Below are 20,095 nucleotides of genomic sequence, written 5' to 3' on the forward strand. Positions count from 1 at the left end.
CATATCAATCGTTCTTTATCTCTTTGTTCATCAGTGATATTTAAAATCATCAAATTAGCACTCTGGTTTGGGGCAGCTATCTGTGTAGCATGCCTGACACAATTTTGGATACAACAGGAAAGTAACTGAAAACATACAAAAATTATTAGGATTCCAAACAGGAGAGTTAGGGCTCCCTGAAACAACCAGTTTTCTATGCCAGAGAAATTGAAAAGGTTACTTAGCCACTTCCATAAAGAACTTGGCTCTTTGTGGGGAAGATATGCGATTTGTTCTAAGTGGCTAGCACGATCTATTACCTCATTGGTGTTGTCTGGTATATACACACAGCAGTCTTTTCCAATGAGAGCACAAGTCCCTCCTTTTGCCACCAGCACTATGTCCAATGCCTGACCATTTTGGAGGGCCATCTGTCAGATTGCCCCTGTTTCTTTGGCCAGGGCTCTTAAACTTTCTCCGATTTCATTTGCCATTATTTCAACTATTGCTTGTAACCTTAGGAGCCTTTTTGCATGGTGTATTACTCCCCCTAATGGTATTAAGGAACCGCCAATGGCCTCTTCCCAGGTTAAAGGGCTTATGTTATTTACATACCATTGGGCATCTGATAAGTCCCTTCTTTTTCGCCTGAAATTGCAGAGGCGTTCTCGAGGAAAGGTTCCTAGCACTCGGAATTGTGGGAAAAGTCGGGCGGGATAACAGACTCCTGACCAATTTGCTGGTAGTGCGGTATAAGCTCTGGTCTCACACACCCAGTGATGGCCTATTAAGGCCGGGAAGGGTTGGTTGCACCCCTTTGTCATATAGGTGTTTGCAAAGGAGGAGTAGTATCCCCCAAAGGGTACAGGGTAATTCTCCTTACGAGGAGTGGTGTTATTTGCATGACATTGAAATATTGTATTGTTTTCACTAAGGTTACTGTAGGGGGAACATGAGATTGATTTCTCTGTTTGATGCCAGGTTGAGAAAAATTCATATCTCCATACCCGGCCTGCCACTTTTTAGTTTTGTTTGAATAATCCCATACACCATTGGCCACAATATGCTGAAGGCAACGGCTTTTCCCCAGATCCAGCCCTGTCCCATTACACACCCAACACCAATGACCTTTTCCCTCCACCACACTTATCCATTGAGATGCATTTATTCCCACCGCTTCCCAAGTGTCACTGCTGTTCCATAATTTGTTAAACGGACGAGGCCCTCCAGTGAGGTCTGGGGACTTGAGTGGGATAGCCAGGACAGGATCACCAGTTTGAGAGAGGGCTGGGATGTGGCTGCAGACCCAGCAATTAGAAATATTAAGGGTCTGAGCTATCCACATCTGCTGCTGGATAAAAGAATTGTCATCGTGGTCTCCCCAGACCGTAAGATACCAGCAGCCGAGGAACAGGCAGAGGTGCATGTTGGAGGCAAGGCTCTTCTGGTTCTGACAACCTCAACTGAGGGAACCGCAGTCACAGTTTTACGCCCACCAGGCAGTAGGCGCTAGGCTCGCTACTGCTTTTTTTTGTTTGTTTGTTTGTTTGTTGTCTGCTTCTGGCAACCCTTACGAGAGCGTAGATTGTAAGGTATTGCAGACTGTTCCTCTACGTCTTCTTCTGGAGTCAAAATTGACTCTGTGTTGTCCTGAGGTGATGATTGGTTCTCTGGAGATGGTGCCTTCTTACACTGTGAAGCATGTATCCATGCTGCGATGCCAGATAGTTTAACAGCCGTCTGTGTAGTAAGCAGTACCTGATGAGGACCCTTCCACCGGGGCTCCAAGGCGTGCTTTTGATGATGGCGCCGTACGTAGACCCAATCACCTGGCTCGAGGTTGTGGCAAGTGTCGGAGGTGGGTTCCGTGGGCCAGGTGGCTCGAACCTGTGAATGGAAGTGACTTACAGCTTGCATTAGTCCCTTGCAATACTGAAGGAGCACACTGTGAGTCAAGTTCAAATCTGGAAGGGGAGTAATGGTAGTCATAGCTCGCATAGGGCGTCCCATAACAATTTCAAAGGGCCTTAATTTATGCCTTTGGGATGGAGTGGATCTCATGTCCATAAGGGCTAATGGTAAGGCTACTGGCCAGCTTAATCCTGTAGAGTTACAAATTTTAGCAAGCTTATTCTTAAGTGCACCATTTCGTCTTTCAACTGCACCTGCACGCTGTGGGTGGTAGGGACAGTGCAACAGGTGTTTGATGTGCGATATACGGTCCAGGTGTTGACCAAGTTGTCCAGTAAAATGTGTACCCCGATCCCTGGACAGAGTAGCAGGAATTCCCGTGGCAGGCATAATATGATTTAACAAACATTTGGCAACAGACAGTGAGTCAGCCTTGCGACAAGGAAAGGCTTCAATCCAACCAGAGAATAAACATACCGTAACCAATATCAATTCATATTGTTGACACTTAGGCATTTGTACAAAATCAAGTTGCCAATGCAAGAACGGTGCTTGAGGCAGACCCCGGAACCCCTGGGCCACTTTTACAGGTTTACCTGTAAATATTATGGCTTTGGCAAATGGTACAGGCTGCACAGTGGCGGGCTGCAAAAGAGCTAAAATGGGGGGCCCACCATCCTGTCTTAGTTACAGCAGAGACCATCCCCTCCTTTCCAACATGCGAAACACCGTCTAGCAGGGCGGCCAGAGACGGATAGAGTGAAAAGGGGGCTACAAAGGCGCCAGTAGGCAAGTGCCAAAGAGAATCGGGATGTAGAGAGCAACCTTGGGCAACCCAGGATTCTTTCTCGGTTTCTAGGGCCGAGTCTTGGAGCAGGGTGAGCTCAGTGCAGGACGGCGGTGCTATAGAAACAGAAAGGGAACCTAGAAATGCATCTGGGGAAGGTTCTATGGCAGCAGCATGTTTAGCAGAGGCATCAGCAAATGCATTACCCTTAGCAACATCAGTATCCACCATTGAGTGGCCAGGGCACTTAACAATAGCTAGGGCAGACGGAAGTAAAACTGCCTACAGGAGGGCAGCGATGTAGGGCCCATTTTTAATAGGGGTACCGGCAGAGGTAAGGAAACCCCGAGTTTGCCAGAGGGTACCAAAGTCAAGTACAACCCCAAAAGCGTAATGGGAGTCAGTGTAAATGGTGGCGGAGCGTCCCTCCGCCAAAAAGCAGGCATGGGTGAGAGCAACTAATTCAGCGACTTGTGCTGAGGTTACAGAAGGTAAAGGCACAGCTTCCAGGGTTTCAGAGAGTGAAACTACAGCGTATCCTGCAAGGAGACGACCTTGGTCATCTCGAAAACAGGAACCATCAGTAAATAAAACAAGGTCAGAGTTAGGGAGAGGGACATCAGAAAGGTCAGAGTGTGGGACGGTGACAGCAGAGACAGTTGCAAGGCAGTCGTGGGGATCACCCTCATTAGACAAAGGAAGGAGAGTGGCAGGGTTTAACTGAGAACAATGCTTTATGGTGATATATGAAGCTGATAGTAGTAAAAGTTCAAACCTAGTAAGGGGGGCAGAGGAGAGGTGGCCTGTGTTACGTTGTAGCAGGAGAGTTTCCACAGAGTGAGGGACCAGGAGGGTAAGAGGAGAGCGGAGAACAAGGGAATCAGACATTTCGGCTAGGCGCCCTGCAGCAGCCACAGCACGCAGGCAGGGGGGTAAGCCTTGGGCAACAGGGTCTCAAGTGGCAGAGACATAAGCCACTGGGCGGTTCTTTTCTCCGTGCATCTGCGTGAGAACTCCAAGTGCACACCCAGATTGTTTGTGGCAGAAAAGGGTAAAAGGCTTAGAATAGTCAGGCAGCCCTAAGGCAGGGGCAGAAGCCAAACCCTGTTTGAGGGAAACAAAGGCAGAATTGGCCTCAGGGGGCCACGGCATGGGGTCAGGCACAGAGAATTGAGTGAGTTCCTGGAGAGGTTTTGCAAGGGAGGCATATTAGGGAATCCATTGTCTGCAAAATCCAGCCATGCCTAAAAACTTCTGGACCTGGCTTGGGGAGCGGGGTCGGGGAAAGCTAAGGATAGCTTGGACGTGGGTGGGAGAAAGTGCACGGGAACCCTGGGAGAGGAGAAAGCCGAGGAATGTGACAGAAGCTTGACAGAGTTGTAGTTTAGAGCGAGAAGCTTTGTGACCCTTATTTGCTAGGGCAGTAAGGAGCACTAAAGAGTCAGTTTCAGAGGCAGACAATGAAGGGGAACAGAGGAGTAGATCATCTACATATTGGACTAGTGTGGACCTGGATGGGAAAACAAGGTCAGCAAGGTCTCGGGCTAATGCTTGGGGAAAATATGACGGGCTTTCAGTATACCCCTGGGGCAGTGTGGTCCATGTGTACTGTTGCCCCTTGTAAGAAAAGGCAAACAGGAACTGGGAGTCAGGGTGAACCGGGACAGAAAAGAAGGCAGAGCACAAATCAACAACAGTAACATGAGTTGCATCTGGTGGGATAGAAGCCAGAATCGCCGCTGGGTTAGGGACAACGGGAAAGGCAGGTATGACAATGTGGTTAATGGCCCGAAGATCCTGAACAAACCGCCACGATTTACCATCAGCTTTTCAAACTGGGAGGATAGGGGTGTTACAGGGGCTGGAGCAGGGGATAATAATGCCTTGTTCCCGCAGGGCGGTCATGACTGGAGCAATTCCAGCCTTTGCTTCGGGGTTTAAAGGGTATTGAGACAGGTGAGGCAGAGGTTTGGAGGAATCAAGAATAATGCAGACGAGGTCAGTATGTAAATGGCCCACTTCAGATGGGTGGGTTGGCCACAGAGAGGATGGGACCTGTGAAATTAGGTGTTCAAGGGACGGGACCAATGGGCAGCAGGGGACCAAAGTGGAAAGGGCAGTTTCAGACAGCAGGGAGGCTACAGAATCACTCAGAGAGGACTGCGGGATTTGTAAGTAGACACCATCCAGGGAACAGTAGATGGTACAGCCAAGTTTACATAACAGGTCCCAACCCAAAAGGTTCACCGGAGTGGAATCCGAGAGGAGGAATGCATGGTCCACGGAAAGGGGACCAACCTGGACTGGTAGAGGTTTTGAAAGGGGATAAGGGGTTGGGACTCCTGTAATGCCCACAGCGGATATGTTTTTTTTGGTGCGGGGAACCTCAGGCAGGTCGGCAGTACGAACTGCAGAGAGCGAAGCTCCTCTATCAACAAGGAAAGGGAGAGAAAAATCATTAATAGTCAAAACACATTCACCCATGGGAGTGAGAGTTAGTAAAGGAGCTAAAATTTCCTGGTGTTCTGTCATTGCTGTTGGACAAAGGAAATCTGGGGACTGTCGGGCTGTGCCGACAGGGGGTCTAGCTGGTTGTTTACAGAGCTATTAGGCCGGCGCGGACACTCATTTTTCCAATGTCCAGGTTGTTTACAGTAATTACAAACACCCCCAAAACCTGAAAATCCAGTTCCACGGCCCCTCCCGTGACCACGTCCCCCTCCCCTGTACTGTTTACCTTGCCCTGAATAATGCTGTATTTGCAGGGCCATTAACTTTTGGGAACATTGTTCCTCCTTTCCCTTTAGAGTGCGATGGCAGTGTTCTGTCACTGATTGCAACTTATCCATGGTTTCAGTTTCCCACCCAACACTTATTCGCTTTAGCATATTGCCAATAGCAGGTAGGAGGCCATTAACAAACGCATGAGCCAGGGCGCCCTTCCCATTTTCACCCAGTTGCCGTATACCAGAATGTTGCAGAAAAACATCAGTCCGTCAGGTGCGCTAGTCACCCGGACTTTCTCCCTGTCACTGTTTACAGCAATGTATGGCTGTCCAGTTTGTTTTTGGAGTCCATACTCGAGGGATGGTCTCATGTAGGTTTTTAGCTCGGTCTTTACACTTTTTCCGGTATTCAGCGTCAGGACCGGCGTCTGGTAAAGTTGAATGGCGCTCACTGATGGGCCAATTGGCTGCTGTGAGTCATTTTTCGTGCTCGCTAGGGGTTACAAGTAGCTTGCACACCTGCAGGAGGTCTGCCTCAAAGGGTTCATAGGTGTCGCACACTAACAAAAATTCCTCTGCAAATGTGGTAGGATTTTCCAGGGGCTTTGGAAAGCCTTTTACAATTGAAGGGAGCTCTGTACGAGTCCAGGGTTTATAGCTCCAAGTCAGACCCTCTTGTAGGCCCCCAGGATGCAGGATTTGGAGGGGAGCCTGGATAGGTTTAGAGCCAGAGCATAAGCATTGGGCCCAGTCAGTGCCCAGGCTAGCTTCGAATGTATGGGGAAAAACAGAGGAGTCAGGCAGACTGGAGGGTTTCGGGGGAACGGGGGTTTTTTTTTTACGTATCTGAGTGGTACCGGAGGAATGGGCCTGGGCAGTATTGGACGATCTGGACTGGTCTGAACTGGAGACCCCTGGGAGTTGTTGTGACCACCTATTGATCCGATGCAAGGATGCCAGGCCAATTAATGCATCTTCCTCATCATCATCCCCAGAATTTAACCAGGGGTTTTCTTCGTCCTTTCCCACAATGAGATGGGAGTATGAAGGGGGATGGGATCAATCCTGGTTTTCTGGGAGAACGAGATAAAGGGGAGCGCTCGGTCTGGCAGCAGGAGAGGAGGCTTCTAATAAAGCTTTTAACTTATCATTTGAATCTTTGAGAGAGGCAAGTTTTGATTCTGTTCACCTATGATTTGCCTCTTCCCACCACTGCATGAAACAATCAACCTCTCCTTTTGCCAATTTAGTTTTAGGTTGGCCAATTTTGTCTTTTAAGACATCTACTTGGTCTTTGTCCCAAGATCCTAACAGTGGCCACTGAATTTTGGGATTCTCCTGAGTTAGCCTAGACCATTTTTCCAGAAATTTACAGGAGTCCGGACCCTTCCTAAAATACATAAAATGAGCCAACGTTCCTTTAGGGAACTGTCCCGACTTAGACATCTGGTTAGCCATACTGGAGGACTTTACACACCAATCACACAAGAAGGAAAGTCGGGTTCATCAGAGTGATGCCTGGTGCAACACACAAAAGGAGCCCACAGGCTACTGCCTCAATCGCCCTTGCTTTCACACCAAGGGTTTTACCCAAGGCGTGGTGCGGCTGCAGTTGTGCAGATTTCATTCAATCAGACCGTGGGGACAGGAACCCTTTGGTCAGCCGACCCCCGGATGGAGACGGCACCCAGACTCAAACACACCACAGGGAGAATGGATAGACACAGAGACAAGACAGTCCTCAGTCCGGACAAAACACAGAAATAATTACCTGACCAGATTCCTGATGTCAGATCCCAGGATCCCTACCAGAACAGAGTGGGAACCAACAGATTCGATGGCGTAGACTTCACTGTGGTCATGCACCCTTCCGTTCTAGTGGAGGACCGCTTGGGCCAAATGCCCAGGTGCCGGCTTGCCACGGCCGTCCTAAGAACGGTCAGGAGTCACACGGCCCCAGTGAAGATGGTTGCCATCTCAGTGGGACCTCCAAATTGTCAAAGTCAGATTCAAGACTCACAAATTTGTCAGACCACTCTGTTTATTAGCAAAGCGCTTTGCCAATGCACCCAGATATGTGTGAGCCTCATGCAAAAGCTCAAGCTAACTTATTTATACAGATAAGCCAAAGCCAATTTAACATAAGAGACAAAAGGAAGAGAAACTGACAAATATACATACATATCTTATTTACATACTAACGTTTACCAATCTCCTAGCTCAGTAGGAGCTCTACGTTAGTTAGTTTGAGGACCCATTGTCTCACACTCCTTAATGTTTCTCTTCCTGACAACTATATTTCAACAAACCTTTCAAGCAGCATTTCTTTAATGAATTATAATTTAAATATTATTCATTCTACTTTCACAGCTCCCTATACAAGGAATGGAGGGAGATAGGCATCTAGGAATGGGGTTTCACAAAAGCCAGCCTGCGGAGCTGCCTAAGCTATCCAATGGGAGATGCGAAGGAGAGGGTGTGTCTGAAGCCCCTCTGCTCTCAAGGAGTGCTTGGGGTTTGCCGCTGTAAACATTCTCCTGCAATCAGGCTACATGGAGTTAGGACTTCTTTCCTAACTTCTAGCCAGGTGGTTAGGGTGCTCAGCCAGGATATGGAAGATCCCCAGTTCAAGGCCCCCTCCAGCCAATCAGGAGAAGGGATTTGAACAGGGCTCTGCCCCTTCTCAGGTGAGTGCCTTAACCACTGGGCTCTGGGATCCTCTGCTGTGGGGCGTCCTCTGTTAAAGCTAGTCCACTTTGACTAGCTAAATAAATAGGCATTGGGCCAGAGGGAGAGTGACTCTGCAGCCTTCAGGGGTGGCTAGGGGTGATGGAAAACCCAGGATCCAATCTGCCTGCTCCAATGATTCCACCTGTGGAATCTGTGGCACAGTCAGGGCCTGAACCCTATGCCTTAGCCACAAACCATCCTTCCTTTCTGCAATAACTGGTGTAAGCTTCTCGATTTGTATAAAGGAAAACTGGCCCATCAAACTGGTTGAAGGGGAAAAATCTGCAGAAAAAACTGATAAAAAACAAAAAATATTTTCTCTACATTTTTCATGGAAAATTTCAATTTTTGGTGGATATTCATAAATATTTCAGAGGGGAAGGGCTTCAGAGGGAGGAGAGTTGTTTTTTTGTTTGTTGGGGGGGGGAAGTTAAGAAAATAACAGATATTCTCCACTGACAGCAGACACTTTTCATGAAAAATGTCATTTAGTCAAAACCCCAATTTTCTGTCAAAACCAAAATTGACAGACAACTTTCAACCTGCCCTGCTAGCAAGTTTTTCAGGGCCACACTGTGAATAAAGGGATCTATAGAAATATAAGGTGCATTTGTGTTTGGAGGCTAACGGGAAACTGATGAGAACTCTACCCCAATGAGCATAGTATTATATTTGTAAAACAGATGGGTCACAGGACTAGACCCCAGGTCCTTTGCTGATGTTATTTATATTCAATATAATCCGTCTGTGTTCCCCGAGGTTTTTATATAGTGCCCGTCACAGTGGCTTCTGAGTCCTTATTCCGCGATAGCAGAAACCACAGGCTGAAGAGCTGTCTGACTTCTGATCTTGTGAGTAACTGTCAGACCAGAAGGCACTTGCACCCCAGTAGCAACATACAATATGTCTGTGTGCAGTCTCTCCAAGCCACCTTGCTCCCCCCTTCGGTGGGGGTTGTGCTTCTAAGCAAAATAGTCTTTAAAGCAGAGGTCCTGTTTCTTCAGTGGCCAATCAGCCTTTCCTAATTCCTACCCATTCAAGAATCCTCCAGAATACTGATCCTTTAGGAGCTTGGAGCCCGGGTGTTCCTTCCCTTTGTCTGCAGTGACCTCTCTATCCCTTTGTCACCGTCCCCTAGCGGGTGCCACCCCATGTTAGAGCGGTCTCTGCTCAGGTCACTCTTCCCACTAGCTGCTTCTGAGACTGCTTGCACATCCTGGGCCCTACTGGGAGTTCAGGATCCTGTGTACACACTTGGCACATGCACATCGGGAACTAGGACCTAGGCTCCTGGTCCTCTCAATAGGCTGGCCTAAGAAGTTTGCTGCCACCTTCAGGTGTGCTCCAGCCAAAGAGCACGGTGGCATGAGAACATGAAGAGCGCCAGTGTGGGCCAGAGATTACTGTGAATGACAAGAGGCTGTAATTGCGGTGAGTGATACCCCCCACACACACTTTATGGTATTTGTGTTCTAATTGCTCTTTGCTTTATGATGGGGCTTTCATATTGAGACTGTTCGTTTGCTTAGTTTGTCCCTAAAGGTTTGACTTTGACCCCCCTCCCCCCGCCCATAAACAATTCAGCAGAGAATTCTATTTTTGCCAGGAGAAATACCTATTTCATGGAAGGGAGTTACCTTGAGAGTTAGCTAGGTGGAAATTCAGCATATTTATGTGCTGATGTAGCACTGTGACTAGGGGTTAAATGACGGGGGGGGATGCAGGAAAGGTGATGGTATTCTACCCACAAAATAAGCTTCACCCATATGAGTCACCAAAATGAGACACCATTATGCAGATATTGTGCAGATCGTGTGAGCCAGTTGGCTCCAGTGGGCTCCTTGACCTTGGTTATCCCCAGTGGGTCTGAAACATGCCCATGGGCTCTGCTGGAATCCTTGGGCTTTGACTCTTTCTTGACTGATAGGGAAAAAATGACCAAAAGTATAGAGGAACTGGACTGAAGAGAGAAAAATAGAAATTCAGAGGCCTTTACATTAGGTACTGCAGACAACCCACTCTACCATTTCAGATTCTCTTGGAATCAAAGTGGTGTGAGGAAGAAACAATCGTGAATTATCATTTTCAAAGTGTTGGGCAATGGAGACAAAGATTGCTTAATTTGAACTAGGCAGGGAAGAGAAATGAAATAGAAAGAACACAGAAGTCCTTCTACTCCCTGAAGTTAGACCAGTAAAGTGATGATATTCCTAAAAGAATCTATTGCTACACTAGGAGCCAAGATGTGAGTAATATGCCCAGCAAACCTAGGCTAAAAGGCACAATACCAAGGACATTTTCTTTATTCAGGGACTCAATACAACATGGAAAATAAGTTGAAATTCTTCTGAGCCAACAGAACCCTGTTTAAAAAGCTGGCGCTCCGCGAACCAGCTGAGCGGCGGCGAACCAGCTGAGCAGCGGGGAACAGCAGAGCAGCAAACAGCAGGAGTTTGCCCGGGATCTGTGTTAGTGAGTATCTGGGTAGCTGAGTGTGTGTTTGTTGAGAGGATTGGGGTGTTTGTAGTGAGGGCAGCTTGAAAGTTTGAGGGAGTGCTTGATTGGTTGGCTGAAAAGGACGGGAGTTGGGAGTGTTTTGTTTCAGGTGAGCCTGGCTGTTTAAAAAGCCGGCGCGCCGCGAACCAGCTGAGCGGCGGCGAACCAGCTGAGCAGTGGGGAACAGCAGAGCAGCAAACAGCAGGAGTTCGCCTGGGGTGAGCCCACTGAGGCTTACACCCTGACGGCTTCTCTGAGTAATTACTGCATCTCCTGAGGAAGCTCGTAGTAGGAAGGTAATATGGATGGGGGGTGTTCAGCTGTTGTGACCTGCACTGGATGTGCCATGTTTGTCTTTCTTCCACAGGACAGAACCGACTTTGTGTGTACAAAATGCAAACTGGTTTCCATATTGGAAGAGAAGGTTGAAGGTCTGGAGCAACAGGTATCGACCCTGTGTTGCATAAGAGAATCTGAAGATTTTCTGGACAGACGTCAGGATATGCTTCTACAGGCACAAGGTTCTGAAGATTCAGAGCAGGCTGCACAGCGGGGACAGGAGGCCTGTGAAGAAATTTGGCAACATGTGACCTCCAGAAGAAGAAGGGGGAATGTCCATGTACCAGCAATGCAGATACAGGTAAGTAACCGTTTTCATGTTCCCTCCACAGGTACCATTGTGGGGAGTGGCCCAGATGATACGTCTGGGGGAAGGGAGCAGAAGGAGACTCCGCCAGTTGAAAGGCATGAGATGCACTGTCCTGAGATGAGGGGTTCCACGACCACCACCCCCAAGAGAAGGAGGTGGGTGGTGGTGGTCGGGCACTCTCTCCTCAGGGGGACTGAGTCATCTTTCTGCCGCCCTGACCGGGAAAACAGAGAAGTCTGCTGCTTGCCAGGGGCTAAGATTCACGATGTGACGGAGAGACTGCCGAGACTCATCAAGCCCTCGGACCACTACCCCTTCCTGCTTTTCCACGTGGGCACCAATGATAATGCCAAGAACGACCTTGAGTGGATCACTGCGGACTACATGGCTCTGGGAAGGAGGATAAAGGAGTATGAGGCGCAAGTGGTGTTCTCGTCCATCCTCCCCGTGGAAGGAAAAGGCCGGGAACGTCGAATCGTGGAAGTCAATGAATGGCTACGCAGGTGGTGTTGGAGAGAAGGCTTTGGATTCTTTGACCATGGGATGGTATTCCAAGAAAGAGGAGTGCTAGGCAGAGACGGGCTCCACCTAACAAAGAGAGGGAAGAGCATCTTCACGAGCAGGCTGGCTAACCTAACGAGGAGGGCTTTAAACTAGGTTCACTGGGGGAAAGAGACCAAAGCCCTGAGGTAGGTGGGGAAGCAGGATACCGGGAGGAAGCACGAGCAGGAGCGTGTGAGAGGGGAGGGCTCCTGCCTCATACTGAGAATGAGGGGCGATCAGCGGGTTATCTCAAGGGCCTATATACAAATGCACAAAGCCTGGGAAACAAGCAGGGAGAACTGGAGGTCCTGGCACAGTCAAGGAATTATGATGTGATTGGAATAGCAGAGACTTGGTGGGATAACTTGCATGACTGGAGTACTGTCATGGATGGATATAAGCTATTCAGGAAGGACAGGCAGGGCAGAAAAGGTGGGGGAGTTGCACTGTATGTAAGGGAGCAGTATGACTGCTCAGAGCTCTAGTATGAAACTGCAGAAAAACCTGAGAGTCTCTGGATTAAGTTTAGAAGTGTGAGCAACAACGGTGATGTCGTGGTGGGAGTCTTCTATAGACCACCAGACCAAGGGGATGAGTTGGACGAGACTTTCTTCCGGCAACTCACAGAAGCTACTAGATTGCACGCCCTGGTTCTCATGGGCGACTTCAATCATCCTGATATGTGCTGGGAGAGCAATACAGCGGTGCACAGAAAATCCAGGAAGTTTTTGGAAAATGTAGGGGACAATTTCCTGGTGCAAGTACTGGAGGAACCAACTAGGGGCGGAGCTCTTCTTGACCTGCTGCTCACAAACCGGGAAGAATTAGTAGGGGAAGCAAAAGTGGATGGGAACCTGGAAGGCAGTGACCACGAGATGGTCGAGTTCAGGGTCCTGACACAAGGAAGAAAGGAGAGCAGCAGAATACGGACCTGTCACGGTTCCTCCCCCACTCTGAACTCTAGGGTACAGAGGTGGGGACCTGCATGAAAACCCTCCTAAGCTTATCTTTACCCGCTTAGGTCAAAACTTCCCCAAGGTACAAAATATTACACCTTGGACTGGCCGCTACCACCACCAAACTAATACTGGTTACTGGGGAAGAGCTGTTTGGACGCGTCCTTCCCCCCAAAGTACTTCCCAAAACCTTGCACCCCACTTCCTGGACAAGGTTTGGTAAAAAGCCTCACCAATTTGCCTAGGTGACTACAGACCCAGACCCTTGGATCTTAAGAACAATGAACAATCCTCCCAACACTTGCACTCCCCCTTTCCTGGGAAATGTTGGATAAAAAGCCTCACCAATTTGCATAGGTGACCACAGACCCAAACCCTTGGATCTGAGAACAATGAAAAAGCATTCAGTGTTTTACAAGAAGACTTTTAATAAAAAATAGAAGTAAATAAAAATAAAGAAATCCCCCCTGTAAAATCAGGATGGTAGATATCTTACAGGGTAATTAGATTCAAAAACATAGAGAACCCCTCTAGGCAAAACCTTAAGTTACAAAAAAGATACACAGACAGAAATAGTTATTCTATTCAGCACAATTCTTTTCTCAGCCATTTAAAGAAATCATAATCTAACACATACCTAGCTAGATTACTTACTAAAAGTTCTAAGACTCCATTCCTGTTCTGTCCCCGGCCAAGACGACTACAGACAGACACAGACCCTTTGTTTCTCTCCCTCCTCCCAGCTTTTGAAAGTATCTTGTCTCCTCATTAGTCATTTTGGTCAGGTGCCAGCGAGGTTACCTTTAGCTTCTTAACCCTTTACAGGTGAGAGGAGCTTTCCCCTGGCCAGGAGGGATTTCAAAGGGGTTTACCCTTCCCTTTATATTTATGACAGGACCCTAGACATCAGAAAAGCAGACTTTGACTCCCTCCAGGAACTGATGGGCAGGATCCCCTGGGAGAATAACATGAGGTAGAAAGGAGTCCAGGAGAGCTGGCTGTATTTTAAAGAATCCTTATTGGGGTTACGGGGACAAACCATCCCGATGTGTAGAAAGAATAGTAAATATGGCAGGCGACCAGCTTGGCTTAACAGTGAAATCCTTGCTGATCTTAAACACAAAAAAGAGGCTTACAAGAAGTGGAAGATTGGACAAATGACCAGGGATGAGTATAAAAATATTGCTCGGGCATGCAGGAGTGAAATCAGGAAGGCTAAATCACACCTGGAGTTGCAGCTAGCGAGAGATGTAAGACTAACAAGAAGGGTTTCTTCAGGTATGTTGTCAACAAGAAGAAAGCCAAGGAATGTATGGGCCCCTTACTGAATGAGGGAGGCAACCTAGTGACAGAGGATGTGGAAAAAGTTAATGTACTCAATGCTTTTTTTGCCTCTGTCTTCACGAACAAGGTCAGCTCCCAGACTACTGCACTGGGCAGCACAGCATGGGGAGGAGGTGGCCAGCCCCCTGTGAAGAAAGAAGTGGTTCGGGACTATTTAGAAAAGCTGAACATGCACAAGTCCATGGGGCCGGATGCGTTGCATCCGAGAGTGCTAAAGGAATTGGTGGATGTGATTGCGGAGCCATTGGCCATTATCTTTGAAAACTCATGGCGATCCAGGGAAGTCCCGGAAGACTGGAAAAAGGCTAATGTAGTGCCAATCTTTAAAAAAGGGAAGAAGGAGGATCCTGGGAACTACAGGCCAGTCAGCCTCACCTCAGTCCCTGGAAAAATCAATTATGAAGCACTTAGAGGAGAGGAAAGTGGTCAGGAAGAGTCAGCATGGATTCACCAAGGGAAAGTCTTTCAGAGTAACAGCCGTGTTAGTCTGTATTCGCAAAAAGAAAAGGAGTACTTGTGGCACCTTAGAGACTAACCAATTTATTTGAGCATGAGCTTTCGTGAGCTACAGCTCACTTCATCAGATGCGTGCCGTGGAAACTGCAGCAGACTTTATGTATACACAGAGAATATGAAAAAATACCTCCTCCCACCCCATTGTCCAGCTGGTAATAGCTTATCTAAAGTGATCATCAGGTGGGCCATTTCCAGCACAAATCCAGGTTTTCTCACCCTCCACCCCCCCACACAAATTCACTCTCCTGCTGGTGATAGCCCATCCAAAGTGACAACTCTTTACACAATGTGCATGATAATAAAGTTGGGCCATTTCCTGCACAAATCCAGGTTCTCTCACCCCCTCACCCCCCTCCCAAAAACCACACACACAAACTCACTATCCTGCTGGTAATAGCTCATCCAAAGTGACCATTCTCCCTACAATGTGCATAATTAAGGTGGGCCATTTCCAGCACAAATCCAGGTTTTCTCACATCCCCCCCACCCCCATACACACACAAACTCACTCTCCTGCTGGTAATAGCTCATCCAAACTGACCACTCTCCAAGTTTAAATCCAAGTTAAACCAGAACATCTGGGGGGGGGGGTAGGAAAAAACAAGAGGAAATAGGCTACCTTGCATAATGACTTAGCCACTCCCAGTCTCTATTTAAGCCTAAATTAATAGTATCCAATTTGCAAATGAATTCCAATTCAGCAGTTTCTCGCTGGAGTCTGGATTTGAAGTTTTTTTGTTTTAAGATAGCGACCTTCATGTCTGTGATTGCGTGACCAGAGAGATTGAAGTGTTCTCCGACTGGTTTATGAATGTTATAATTCTTGACATCTGATTTGTGTCCATTTATTCTTTTACGTAGAGACTGTTCAGTTTGACCAATGTACATGGCAGAGGGGCATTGCTGGCACATGATGGCATATATCACATTGGTGGATGTGCAGGTATACGAGCCTCTGATAGTGTGGCTGATGTTATTAGGCCCTGTGATGGTGTCCCCTGAATAGATATGTGGGCACAATTGGCAACGGGCTTTGTTGCAAGGATAAGTTCCTGGGTTAGTGGTTCTGTTGTGTGGTATGTGGTTGCTGGTGAGTATTTGCTTCAGGTTGCGGGGCTGTCTGTAGGCAAGGACTGGCCTGTCTCCCAAGATTTTTGAGAGTGTTGGGTCATCCTTCAGGATAGGTTGTAGATCCTTAATAATGCGTTGGAGGGGTTTTAGTTGGGGGCTGAAGGTGACGGCTAGTGGCGTTCTGTTATTTTCTTTGTTAGGCCTGTCCTGTAGTAGGTAACTTCTGGGAACTCTTCTGGCTCTATCAATCTGTTTCTTTACTTCAGCAGGTGGGTATTGTAGTTGTAAGAAAGCTTGACAGAGATCTTGTAGGTGTTTGTCTCTGTCTGAGGGGTTGGAGCAAATGCGGTTGTATCGCAGAGCTTGGCTGTAGACGATGGATCGTGTGGTGTGGTCAGGGTGAAAGCTGGAGGCATGCAGGTAGGAATAGCGGTCAGTAGTTTTCCGGTATAGGGTGGTGTTTATGTGACCATTGTTTATTAGCACTGTAGTGTCCAGGAAGTGGATCTCTTGTGTGGACTGGACCAGGCTGAGGTTGGTGGTGGGATGGAAATTGTTGAAATCATGGTGGAATTCCTCAAGGGCTTCTTTTCCATGGGTCCAGATGATGAAGATGTCATCAATATAGCGCAAGTAGAGTAGGGGCTTTAGGGGACGAGAGCTGAGGAAGCGTTGTTCTAAATCAGCCATAAAAATGTTGGCATACTGTGGGGCCATGCGGGTACCCATAGCAGTGCCGCTGATCTGAAGGTATACATTGTCCCCAAATGTGAAATAGTTATGGGTAAGGACAAAGTCACAAAGTTCAGCCACCAGGTTAGCCGTGACATTATCGGGGATAGTGTTCCTGACGGCTTGTAGTCCATCTTTGTGTGGAATGTTGGTGTAGAGGGCTTCTACATCCATAGTGGCCAGGATGGTGTTATCAGGAAGATCACCGATGGATTGAAGTTTCCTTAGGAAGTCAGTGGTGTCTCGAAGGTAGCTGGGAGTGCTGGTAGCGTAGGGCCTGAGGAGGGAGTCTACATAGCCAGACAATCCTGCTGTCAGGGTGCCAATGCCTGTGATGATGGGGCGTCCAGGATTTCCAGGTTTATGGATCTTGGGTAGTAGATAGAATATCCCAGGTCGGGGTTCCAGGGGTGTGTCTGTACGGATTTGATCTTGTGCTTTTTCAGGAAGTTTCTTGAGCAAATGCTGTAGTTGCTTTTGGTAACTCTCAGTGGGATCATAGGGTAATGGCTTGTAGAAACTCGTGTTGGAGAGCTGCCGAGCAGCCTCTTGTTCATATTCCGACCTATTCATGATGACAACAGCACCTCCTTTGTCAGCCTTTTTGATTATGATGTCAGAGTTGTTTCTGAGGCTGTGGATGGCATTGTGTTCTGCACGGCTGAAGTTATGGGGCAAGTGATGCTGCTTTTCCACAATTTCAGCCCGTGCACGTCGGCGGAAGCACTCTATGTAGAAGTCCAGTCTGCTGGCCTGACTAACCTAATTGCCTTCTATGATGAGATAACTGGTTCTGTGGATGAAGGGAAAGCATTGGACATGTTACTCCTTGACTTTAGCAAAACTTTTGACACGGTCTCCCACAGTATTCTTGTCAGCAAGTTAAAGAAGTACGGGCTGGATGGATGCACTACAAGGTGGGTAGAAAGTTGGCTAGATTGTCGGGCTCAACAGGTAGTGATCAATGGCTCCATGTCTAGTTGGCAGCTGGTATCTAGCGGAGTGCCCCAAGGGTTGGTCCCGGGGCCGGTTTTGTTCAACATCTTCATTAATGATCTGGAGGATGGTGTGGATTGCACCCTCTGCAAGTTTGTGGATGACACTAAACTGGGAGGAGTGGTAGATACGCTGGAGGGTAGGGATAGGATACAGAGGGCCCTAGACAAATTGGAGGATTGGGCCAAAAGAAATCTGATGAGGTTCAACAGGGACAAGTGAAGAGTCCTGCACTTAGGACGGAAGAATCCAATGCACCGCTACAGACTAGCGACCGAATGGCTAGGCAGCAGTTCTGCAGAGAAGGACCTAGGGGTGACAGTGGATATGAGAAGCTGGATATGAATCAGCAGTGTGTCCTTATTGCCAAGAAGGCCAATGGCATTTTGGAATGTATAAGTAGGGGCATTGCCAGCAGATCGAGGGATGTGATCGTTCCCCTCTATTCGACATTGGTGAGGCCTCATCTGGAGTACCGTGTCCAGTTTTGGGCCTCACACTACAAGAAGGATGTGGAAAAATTGGAAAGAGTCCAGCGGAGGGCAACAAAAATGATTAGGGGACTGGAACACATGACTTATGAGGAGAGGCTGAGGGAACTGGGATTGTTTAGTTTACGGAAGAGAAGAATGAGGGGGGATTTGATAGCTGCTTTTAACTACCTGAAAGGTGGATCCAAAGAGGATGGATCTAGACTATTCTCAGTGATAGCAGATGACAGGACAAGGAGTAATGGTCTCAAGTTGCAGTGGGGGAGATTTAGGTTAGATATTAGGAAAAACTTTTTCACTAAGAGGGTGGTGAAACACAGAATGCATTACCTAGGGAGGTGGTGGAATCCCCTTCTTTAGACGTTTTTAAGGTCAGGCTTGACAAAGGCCTGGCTGGGATGATTTAGTTGGGGATTGGTCTTGTTCTGGGCAGGGGGTTGGACTAGATGACCTCCAGAGGTCCTTCCCAACTCTGATATTCTATGATTCTATGAAATGAGCCCATCCAAAAGCAAGAGACAATAATAAACATTTATAATGTGTACTGCTATGATTGGAAGACAGAGGGTTAGCCAGATTTGGTCCAGTGGAATAATGTATTAGTGCATTTTAAGCACAGTAAATCCCAGCTAAGGTTTGTCTCTGGCTCACATGGACACCACAGCTTCTCAAGATTTTAGACACAAAGACAAATTTAGGAAACAAGACAGATGGGGATATAAACTATGTCCCACATGGAGTCTAAAGAGGAAATAGAATTTAGTAGCTGAACACTCCAGATGGTGCTGTGTGATGCAACAGTGTGCATCCCAGTTCCTACCCTCATCAGAGCTTTTATCCTGAAAAGGGAGAAGAGCCAAAGGCTCCATGAGGCCCACCAAGGACTTTGCTGCTGTTCATGATTTTACAAGGCGGCGCTCAGACGCTGTGGGGACGGGTGACTGTAGGTAGACGGACAGTCTCGGAATCCAGTGCTGCTGCAAGAGTGTTATTCTGGAGGTGACTGACCGTTAGCTCACAGAAGAGGATCTGTGGGAGGATGGCATGAGTGTGATTGTCTTGCTGTGCTGGTGGGATGTTTCTCCATGCAATCACAGGGAGTTATAGTGATTGTGCATTGCACAGGCCTGCACTGGGAGCAGTAGCACCCAAGGGGAGCCCCAGAGAGCCACTAAACCTTCTGTGCTATCCAGAGCACAGGGGGACACCACATGCTTAAGGAGGAGGAGGAGCCTGGGCTCCTCTCCATAGCTGGCCAGCTTTGCCAAAGCCTTGCCTCTTCCCCACCTTACTCCTTTTGGGGTAGCGAGCACCACGAGCAGAGCTAGTTCGGGTATTTGTGGCCTGTTATGTTTTCCCGTAGACAAGAGTGAAGGCATGCAGTTCCCAGTCAGTTGAGGTGGTTTATTTCCGATGGAGAGAGAGAGAAAGAACATTGTGACCTACTCTGTAACATGTGCATGTGATTGGAAACACAAAATAGTGGTGGCCCAGGCAGGGAGAGGTCTCAGCATTTAACCGTGCAGTACACAGAGAACAGAATGCCATAGCCTTTCAGTGGTATAGCTACATAAACCACATGGCCAGCCACTCTCTGCCCAGGTGCATGTGTAGGGAGAGGCAATTTCTTGGGACCTCTGCCCCCTTGCAAAGGCCAGCAATCTGATCCTTTTTAATTAGGGCCCTACTAAATTCACTGTCCATTTTGATCAATTTCACGGCCGGGGCTTAAAATTAGTCAATTTCATGTTTTCAGATGTTTACATCTGAAATCTCACAGTGTTGTAACCATGGATGTCTGACCCAGAAAGCGGTCAGGGGAGGGGCACAAGGTTATTGTAGAGGGTATTGTGGGATTCCCACCTTAATTCTTCTCTGCTGCTGGAAGGGAAAGGTAGGTACGCTGGAGGGTAGAAATCAGGTCCAGAGTGATCTAGACAAATTGGAGGATTGGGCCAAAAGAAATCTGATGAGGTTCAAGAAGGACAAGTGCAGAGTCCTGCACTTAGGAAGGAAGAATCCCATGCACTGCTACAGGCTGGGGACTGACTGACTAAGCAGTAGTTCTGCAGAAAAGGTCCTGGGGATTACACTGGATAAGAAGCTGGACATGAGTCAGCAGAGTGCCCTCATTTCCAAGAAGGCCAATGGCATATTGGGCTGTATTA

Source organism: Lepidochelys olivacea (genome assembly GCF_965140295.1).
Source record: "Lepidochelys olivacea isolate rLepOli2 genome assembly, chromosome: 16".
NCBI lineage: Eukaryota > Metazoa > Chordata > Testudines > Cheloniidae > Lepidochelys > Lepidochelys olivacea.